Here is a 9,955-nt window from a genome sequence, read left to right as displayed (position 1 = left end):
TAGGAAGTAGGGCAGGTGTAAAAATTGGGCAGACATGCTCCATGTGCCAATCACACACACACACACACACACACACACACACACACACACACCCTCCTCCTGACCTTAGATCAGTTACGAGTGGAGGGCAGCAGACTGTGGGTCAGGAATTCGAGGACGTGCGTTAGAGAGGACCAGGGTGTGGGCCCGAACTTGGGAAGAGAGGGTGTCGTGAAAGGCAATCTTGTCCATCATCTCTGCGCATGTGCCAGGATTTTTCAGCAGGGATTCACTTATTCTTGGAAAATTGGCGATCCACACCCATTCCCTGCAGTGTTTAGAAGGCAGCGTACGTAGCATCTAAGACTGTAATTGAGAGTTTTAGAACCCTTGTAATGAAAGATGAAATTATGTTCTTCGATCTCTGAAGCCTGAGTGAGCACTCTTTTTTTTTTTGTTTCCGCAAAAAGGATTTCCCAGCTTTCTTATGGAATGTGGAACCTATAGGATCTGCTTCGCACCCCACCAGTAACTGGTTTTGCCAGTGTTCTTCACGGTGGTGATGATGTGACGTTGGCACAGTTTGCTTTAAAACAAAGCGTGCGTTCTCCATCTATTTTGTTTCAAAATTTTTTTTTTGGAAAAAATAGTAAAATCAATTAAATAGCTTAGCAGTGCCTGGTAATCGACATCCAAACTGGCAACTGTCGTGTTGTTGTGGGATTCGGTGACGTGAATGGTCTGTCCAGGCAGGCGTCCTCTGTCCTCTGTCTAAATAGGCCATTGTGTGAGGGCTCAGCTCGAGACGTCAGCAGTTACGTAACAGAGATAGCAGCAGATTGAGTTCCCGGCCTCAAATAGTCTTTGCGCAGCTCTCCACTCTGTCCTAGCGTGATAGGAGCCATCAGTGAATCCCGTGAGCTGATGGTGGTCTCTGCGATGTTTCTGAAGGAAAATCTGCTCTATGATATAATCCCATAAAAGGGTTTTAGGATTCCCTGGGGAAGGTTTGTACTGAAAGTCAACCTCAGTGTTGTATTTTTTGTTTTGTTTTTTGTTTTTTTAAAGATTTTATTTATTTGAGAGACAGAGAGAGAGAGGGAAAGCACAGAAGGAGAATGAAATGGAGAAGCAAACTCCCAGCTGAGCAGAGAGCCTGACCCGGGGCTTGATCCCAGGACCCTGAGGTCATGACCTGAGGCGAAGGCAGATGCTTAATGGACTGAGCCACCCAGGCTCTCCAACCTCAAGTGTTTTTACACTGGGGCCATTTTGTACCCGTGGCTTTGCATGCTTTGCACATGGCTCTCTATGCTTCGCAATATCTAGAGACATTTTTGGTTAAAATGTCAGGTAAATATGTTTGAAATGGACCCAGAAACAATCCATGGATTGTGAAGGTGTCATGAATATGAACAAACATGTGGAATGACAAGGGGTTTTCTTGAGCAAACTAGTTTCAGGGAGGAAAGCCATGGAATTTATAAACTGATCAGTCTGGAACTACCACCAGCTTGACACACACAAGCGTCAGAGAAATTTATAGTAAGTCACAAGCGAAAGTGGCTCATATAACTGTTTCATTTGGTTGACAGAAAAAAGGTATTCACAAAAACTTACAAGACTATTTCATACCCACACGTTTAACGACCGTGTCCTTGACTATAGTTGTGTTACGCCTCTTTCATTTCCTCCTCAACTGTCCTTTTGATTTATAACTATGGCAACAAGAAATCTGGGAGATACACAAATTTAGTATAATTTTTAAAAGACAGAAAGGTAAGCTTAAAACTGGTCATCAAGAATGAATTTGTTCGGGGGGATTAAGAGGTACAAACTCCCGGTTATAAGTAAGTCATGGGAATGCAGGATACAACATAGGGAATATTTTAATACAGCAATAAAGCACTATTTTAATAACTTTGCATGGAGACAGCTGGTAACTAGACTTGTGTGGAGCATTTTATAATGTATAAAAATACCTAATCATGCTGTATACCTGAAATGAATGGGATGTTACAAGTCAATGATACTTGGATCGTTTTTTTAGAAGTTTGGAACAGAAACTCTTAACTGCATGGAGTGTTATTGGGAAGGGATTTCTTACAGCGAAGTTACTAAAATTGCACTCAGCAACTGGCTTCGGTAAGTGATCTAGAGTAGCTTCTACCTGCAATTTGTGTGAGGAGAAAGAAGCTGTTGATTATTGTTGGCCTTGTGTGACGTCAGCAGGTGGAGCGCTGAGATCATGCAACACTGGCAAGCCAGACAGCTGAGGCCACCACGCTGGCATCTTCTGATGGTCCTGGAGACACCCACTGACGCTACCCTGCACTTCAGGGTTCTCCCCGGAGACTGACTACGGGCGCCCAGCGACACACCAGGATGCTAAGGTCAGCACCAGAAGAGCTCATTCCATCCCATCTGCTCTCTTAGCATCAAGCATATCCACTTGTAAGTCTCTGGAACAAGAGGTCTTCCATCCCCGGGACTGAAGGGGAGGAGAGAATAGTGGTTTCCTCTACCAAACATGACACTCTAACAGAGGAGCCTTCTCTTTTCGAATCTGCGGTCAAGACTGTTCATTTTGCTTCTGTCTGGTGAGGGAGGAGTGCACCGTTCATGATGAGAGCGGCATGTTTGCATCGGTAACTCGGGACTAGCCGGCACATCGGATGTTTAAGCGAAGGTGAGATGCGAAGCTGGAGAATGGCCCAGCGAGACGCAGAAGGCAAATGAGAGGTAAGCACCGAAGGAGAGAGACGTGGCCGTGGAGGGCAATTGGAGTGGCTTGTGCTCTAGACACTTGGAGAGAAAACATGTAGTTCCAGTGGGGTCCTGTTCCATCTCTGCTGCCTCCCAATTAGCTTTCTGGCCACAACTTGATGCCTATAAACCCATTTCCTTATCCTTAAAATGGAAGTCTTGATACATATGTATAAACTTGTGCATATATATGAAGCACCCGACACAATGCCCACCCCAGTTGGTGTCTCCATTTCATTCCCCAAGGACAACGGCAACATTGCCAAATGCCGAGCAGATTTTTAGAAGGATGAGACTGAGGTGAAATCAGACTTGGCCATTCGTTCCTTCGAGAGTGTTCAGCTGTGTAATTTCTCATCTAAGCAGGAGCACTCTGTAGAACCAAGGAAGCAATAAAATAACAATGTTTGAAATGTGTATGCACCGAACAATTGTTTTTGTCATATTGGTGGACCTATCAGTAGGTGCTACTCAAAGGCTAATTTCAAAAATAGAATTCTCTCCAAAGTAATAAAAACACATACATATGTGTGCGTACATTAAAAAGCAAAATTTTTAAAGGTTCTACTGATTGAACTTTAAACATTGCAGAAGGAATAACCCTTGGTACCTATTCTTTTAACTTGGTCAATTCCTTATTATACTTCTAATAAAGTGTCACTTATTTTTTTAAACAATGTATTTTTTTCCAATAGGGTCTTATTATTTCAATTTTTATATAAAATTGCCTGTGATCTTTACAAATTGCATTAACAGTAACTGAAATTCTGACATTTTCAATTTGCTCTTCTTTGTAGACTATAATATTTTTAATTGAGCTATTAGTCTCTCTGTATAGAGCTACTGATACACCTGATAAGCTCAGAGCAGATTCTGTTAAATGGAGGATACTTATAATACTATTTTTTCATCTTGGCGTGTGTAAATATCAACTCAGTATTATCTTTTCGCTTCTATTTAGACTAACTGTAATAAGGTTTTTTTTTAAATTTTTTAAATTTGAGTGTAGCTGATACAGAATGTTACACTAGTTTCAGGTGAATAATAGTGATTCAATATCCCTCTACGTTATGCTGTGCAGCTGCCCTCTGTCACCAACACCATTACAATACCATCAATAATATTCCCTGTGCTGTGCCTCTGTTCCCGTGACTTACTCCTTCCATAACTGGAAACCTGTACCTCCCACTCCCCTTCACCCATTTTGCCCATCCCCCACTCCCTTCCCCATTGGCAATGGCCAGTTTGTTCTCGGTGTTTGTAGTCTGATTCTGCTTTTATTTGTTTGTTTGTTTATTCCTTTGTTTTGCTTTTTGGACTCTACAATGAGTGAAATCCTATGGTCTTTGTCTTTCTCTGACTTACTACACTTAGCACCTAAGCTTTTACACCGAGAAAGACAAATTCTTATTTATGATTTTTTTGCCAAGTTATGCTGTGAAATTATAGGATGTCTCCATTAATCCTATTCCAAAATGAAATACCAATTTGCACAATTATAAGTGGGAATTTCATACAAAGAGTTTTCTCAAAAGTTGAGACACTCCCACTGAAGTCATGCACGGTTGGAGCTCTCATCATGGAATTTGTTTAGTTCTCTTGTTTTTGTTGGAGCAAAGTTTTTGTTTTCAATCATTGCGATTCAAATTAAGGAGCTGTAATAAAAAGTTACTGGTGCTCCATTCATTAAGTATCTTGATCAAAAACCTCCAACTGTATTAGTTTCCTGGGGCTATGGCGATGAATCACTATGTATTTAGTTCTGGTTGCCCCAAGTCTGAAGTCTATCTTACTGGCCAAAGTCAGCGTCTCTATGGCCGCACCCCTCCTGGGGCTCCCAGAGAGAATCTCTTTTTGCCTCTCAGTCTCTGGTGGTTGCCAACAATCCTTGGCCTCTGGCCGGGCCGCATCACCCCATTCTCTGAACCCATGCTCACATGGCTTCCTCTTCTGCCTGCGACCAATGTTCATGTCTCTAAGAATTGAGGTACAAGTGTCTGCCTTTAGGGTCCACCTGGATAATCCAAGACAAGCTGACCGTCCGGAGATCCTCTACTTACTCACGCCTGTGAAGTCCTGTTTTACAATATGAAGGAACATTCAGAGGATCTAGAAAGAAGGACCTGGACCTCCTTGACAGCCGTTACTTGTCATAGTACACCACATAGAGAACAGAATGCGGTTACAGTGTGGGAGGTGCACTTACAACACTTCAGTTCTACTGTAGGGCACTTAGGATGATTTACGAAGTCATTCCTCAGAAGCTGGAGGAAGTGTGTGCCCCACCAGCTGAAATTATTTTCAACATGGGCTTCATCACAGAAGTGTTTGAGGAAGTAAATATGTAACGTTTGTATATTTTGACGTCTTCTAGATCAGTTGGGAGGCTATCACGGCTTGCTTGAATTGTGTTTAGACCACAACCAGTTCCAAGTACACTCTTGCTCCACAGGTTGAGAACAATCTAGTGAAATCATTGTTTTTAACCACCACACTGTGTTCCATGAAAATAAGTATCTATATTGCTACAAGATCAAAAAACTTTATTCACAGTGTTGAACTCTTTTTTTTAAAAAAGATTTTATGTGTTTATTTGAGAGAGAGTTGGGGGGAGGGAAAGGGGGAGAGGAGAGACTTTCAAGCAGACTGTGTGCTGAGCAAGGAGCCTCACACAGGGCTTGATCCCAACACCCTGAAGTGATGACCTGAGCCAAAACCAGGAGTCGGAATCTCAACCAACTGAGCCAATCAGGCGCCCCTCAATGTTGAAGTTTTTAATAGCATTTACAGTAAGATTCATGATACTATTTCACCTCTAACACCCCAACAAAAATAGCCTCCACTCGTTATTGGAGATCATGGATTCCTGTTTGGAACACGGTGACTGATACAAAGATGGCACCATGTAACTCTGGTGAATGAACCCAACCTTGTGGCTTCACTTCTTTTTAAAGACTTTATTTTTGTTTGAGTGGTTTTAGGTTCACAGCAACATTGAGAGGAAAGTACAGAGATTCTCCATTTACCCCCTACATGTGTCTTCCCCCAGTATTACTCTGCCACACCAGATGGTATGTCTGTGCCAGTGATGACCCTATATTGGCACATCGTTGTCACCCAGAGTCCATGGTTCACATGAGGGTTCCCTCCTGGTGTTGCACACACCATGGGTCTGGACAACTGCACGGTGTTACGGCTTCTCTTCTGCTGTGCACACAAGAAAACCTGCAAGCCAAACAAATGAAGTCCGCTTCGTAGGATGCTCACGGAAGGTAAATAAAAAAGCCGTGCTTCACAAAGTGAGCATCAGGATACTTCCTGCAGCAACGTATTTCAAGTTGTCATCCTTGAGCACTGTCTCTTGGAGTAACCGTTAACTTCTGAAATAGGTGCCCGAGCTTCTTCAGTAGACTTGTGCCTTCTGGTTTTCACATGGTCAGTGATATCCTAAAGAGGGATGTAAATGTGGACAAATATTTTTATCAAGTGGCATGTTTATCCATAACTTCCTTGATAAATGAAAAGTAGTACATAATTTTTTTTTTAATTAAAAATGAGCTTCCTGGGGCACCTAGGTGGCACAGTCAGTGAATTGTCCAACTCTTGATTTCAGTTTAGGTCTTGATCTCAGGGTCATGAGTTCAAGCACCATATTGGGCTTCATGCTTGGCATGGAACCTACTTAAAAAGAGAGGAAAGAAAGAGAGCTTTTTTGGAGTTTATTACTTCTGATGAGACTTATTAATAATAAAGTAAATAAATAATTGTAGATTTATGGTGTACACTTTGGAAAACAGTGTGGAGATCCCTCAAAAAATTAAAAATAGAGCTACTCTATGACCTTGTAATTGCACTACTGGGTATTTACCCCAAAGATACAGATGTAGTGAAAAGAAGGGCCATCTGTACTCCAATGTTCATAGCAGCAATGGCCACAGTCGCCAAACTGTGGAAAGAACTAAGATGCCCTTCAACAGATGGATGGATAAGGAAAATGTGGTCCATATACACTATGGAATATTATGCCTCCATCAGAAAGGATGAATCCCTAACTTTTGTATCAACATGGACGGGACTGGAGGAGATTATGCTGAGTGAAATAAGTCAAGCAGAGAAAGTCAATTTTCATATGGTTTTGCTTATTCATGGAGCATAAGGAATAACACGGAGGACATGGGGAGAAGGAAAGGAAAAATGAGTCGGGGGAAATTGGAGGAGGAGACGAACCATGAGAGACTGTGGACTCTGAGGAACTAACTGAGGGTTTTGGAGGGGAGAGGAGTGGGGGGTTGGGTGAGCCTGGTGGTGGGTATTAAGGAGGGCACGTATTGCATGGAGCACTAGGTGTGGTGCATAAACAATCTTGGAACACTGAAAAGATAAATTTAAAAAAAAGATTTATGGTGTACAATAAATAGCAAAACTGTTAAGGCGAGAGTGTTCCAACCATTCACCGTATATGCTCTATGGCGAGACTGCTCAGTCTTTGTTTCCCACCACGTGCATGTAAGATGGGCCTATCCTTCTTCCTCTTGCTGCCATAACAAACTATCGCAAAATTAGTGCTTGAAAACCACACAAAGTTACTCTCCTAGAGTTTGAGGTCAGAAGTCCTAAATCAGTCTCACTTGTTGGCAGGACTGGTTCTTTCTGGAGATTCCAAGGAAGACTCCATCTGCTGCCCCTGCCTTTTCCAGCTTCTAGAGAGCACTCAAGTTTGCTTTTGTCTCCTCCCTACTGCTCATTCTGGCGGGAACGGCCGCATCCAAGACACCTTCCCACCGCCACGGAGTATTTTTAATTTGTATTGTGTTGACACTGCTACAAACTCCTGGCCACCCTTCTAATTATGTTTTCTAGATACAGCGGTGAGGGGAGGTGTGGGGGTCAAGAGCACGGCCTTGTGAGAGTGCTCCCAGTAGAGTCAGTCCATCTATATTCTAGATTCCGGTGGTTATATTCCATACATTCATGGACAAAGACCAAGTTAGCAGATACTGAACCACGGCTCCTGCGAGAAGTACCAGGTCAGGGTCCTGCAGGTCTCGGCTCCGCACATTTCGTTAACTGACCAATGCCTTGTTTTTCATGTGTTTAGGCTTTAACATCTTTTCCTTAATATATGTTGTTGATTCACTAACGTGGAACTCGTGCCCACAGCACCGCCTAACTCACGCCTGAACCAAGCTTACCAAACAGCCTCTCATGCTGGCAGGCCCCAGACAACACCACGTTTGGGGGCCATTTTAAACAGCAAAGTCACCAACAAAAAGCACAAAAGTGAGAAAAACAGTGCTAAGTAGGCCACGAAAGGAACACTGGTGCGGAGGGACAGATTAACAGGAGAAAAAAAGAAGAAGACCCACAGAGTTTTATTACATGCACACCGAGGACCAATAATGAAATTAAGGAATTCTAAGTGGAATTCTAAGCTGCTGAGGTAGTGGAGAGTAAAAAGTGACCAGGTTTATTTCTTCAGGTTTTTGGACGTTAAAGTCACTACCTCTGGTGATGAGGAAGGCTTTTTACTTCTTAGTAAAAGGAAGATATTTTTCATATGGGAGATTTGTTTCCTGCTTTCAGGGGAATAGAGTAGGGTCTAAGTGTCTTGCACCAGTTGTTTTTTTTTTTTTTAAGATTTTATTTATTCATTAGAGAGAGAACACACGAAGGGGGAGGGGCAGGGGGAGAAGAAGAGAAGCAGGTTCTCTGTTGAGCAGGGAGTCCAATGGGGGGCTCGAACCCAGGACCCCTGGGAACATGACCTGAGCTGAAGGCAGACACTAACCTACTGAGCCACCCAGGCACCCTGCGCCAACCGTTTCTTAACTAACTTTTATTAAAAGAATCAATATGCGAACGTGGCACATTTGGGGAGCCTGCCCTGGGCTCCTACAATGCTGTTTGCAGAATAAGAGCTGAAAGGAGACAGCAGAGATTGTCTTGTCTGAACGCACTGGGACCCAGAATTTGCATCACCCTGTTCATGTCCACAAATGACCTCAAGTGGTTACAAATACATTTTAGCCAGAAGGTGAATAAACAAAGAAGGAATCCATAAATAATAGGCATTGGCTGTATTACCAAACTCCTTTCTGGAAAAGTTGTACAGTTGGAGGCTGCTGGAAGCTCTTGTGTACAGACAGATACTATTTCAGCCGACGGTAAGCATGACCAGTTCAAAAATTGTTGAATGGATTCTTTTTTTTCAGATACCTCATTGTTTCAGTTTGAATTTGTTCTATTACTTCTGAAGTCAATTTTTTCAACGCATTTATTAGTCAATTATTTTTATAAAATTTTTTTCTTCTTTTCCTTTTCTTCTTTTCATCTTTGTTCATTTTTCTGGTGGGGTTTTTGTGTCTTCATATCAAGTAGAACGAGCTTGTACACATCCACTTGACTGACTCTTTGACTTACTTCGTGTAGTTGTATTCTTCCAGTTTTCTGTTTGCCTTGTAGCTGACTCTCTGAATGATTGGCAAACCGGAAATCCAACAACTTTACGCTTGAGCACTTTTGAGATATTTGGAAACAACAACAACAAAAAGACAGGCTGTAGTTTGACAGACAAAGAGTTTGAGAGACAGAAGAGACAAAGTTAACAATCTTTCCAGTCAAACACTCACCTGTAGGATTTTAACTCTGTGTTGCATTCTGAATTGCTGAGAAATCACGACCCAAAATTCCGTGGACCAAACTAGACTGATTTATCCCATAAATCAGCTGCTGTACACTGGACAGGGAAGATGGTGAAGGCTTCTTTAAATAGATCCAGTAGGTTCTTGCAATTGTCAGACTGACAGCTAGGATGATGGTCATAGTCACCTTCTCACAACAGTAGCTAAAAATGTGTTAATTATAATTAAATCTGTTCCAAATACAGTTCATGGTTTTTACAAGGTGAGAAGTACTTTGCTAGCGAATAACTCAGTAGAGAATTGTTTCCGTGTGTGTGTGTGTGTGTGTGTTTAATTATTGATGCATTAATTAAGAAAATTACCATAATAAGTTCTGAATTCTTGATCTGGGATTATGTGACTACGTATGATTCTATTTGATATACAGATAGACACACAAAACAAAAATACAGGTTTAGATTCACACACAATGGTCAATTTTTTGGGGGGGGATGCTGCTCATTTAAACTGGCCACATATTTTATACTAAAAGAATCCTTAAAAAATAGGGTGAAGTTGCATTTTACTGG

Source organism: Enhydra lutris, unplaced genomic scaffold (assembly GCF_002288905.1).
Source record: "Enhydra lutris kenyoni isolate GAN:26980312 unplaced genomic scaffold, ASM228890v2 scaffoldscaffold24, whole genome shotgun sequence".
Classification (NCBI taxonomy): Eukaryota; Metazoa; Chordata; class Mammalia; order Carnivora; family Mustelidae; genus Enhydra; species Enhydra lutris.
The sequence above is the reverse complement of the archived record's forward strand: the minus strand, read 5'-3'. Positions refer to the sequence as shown.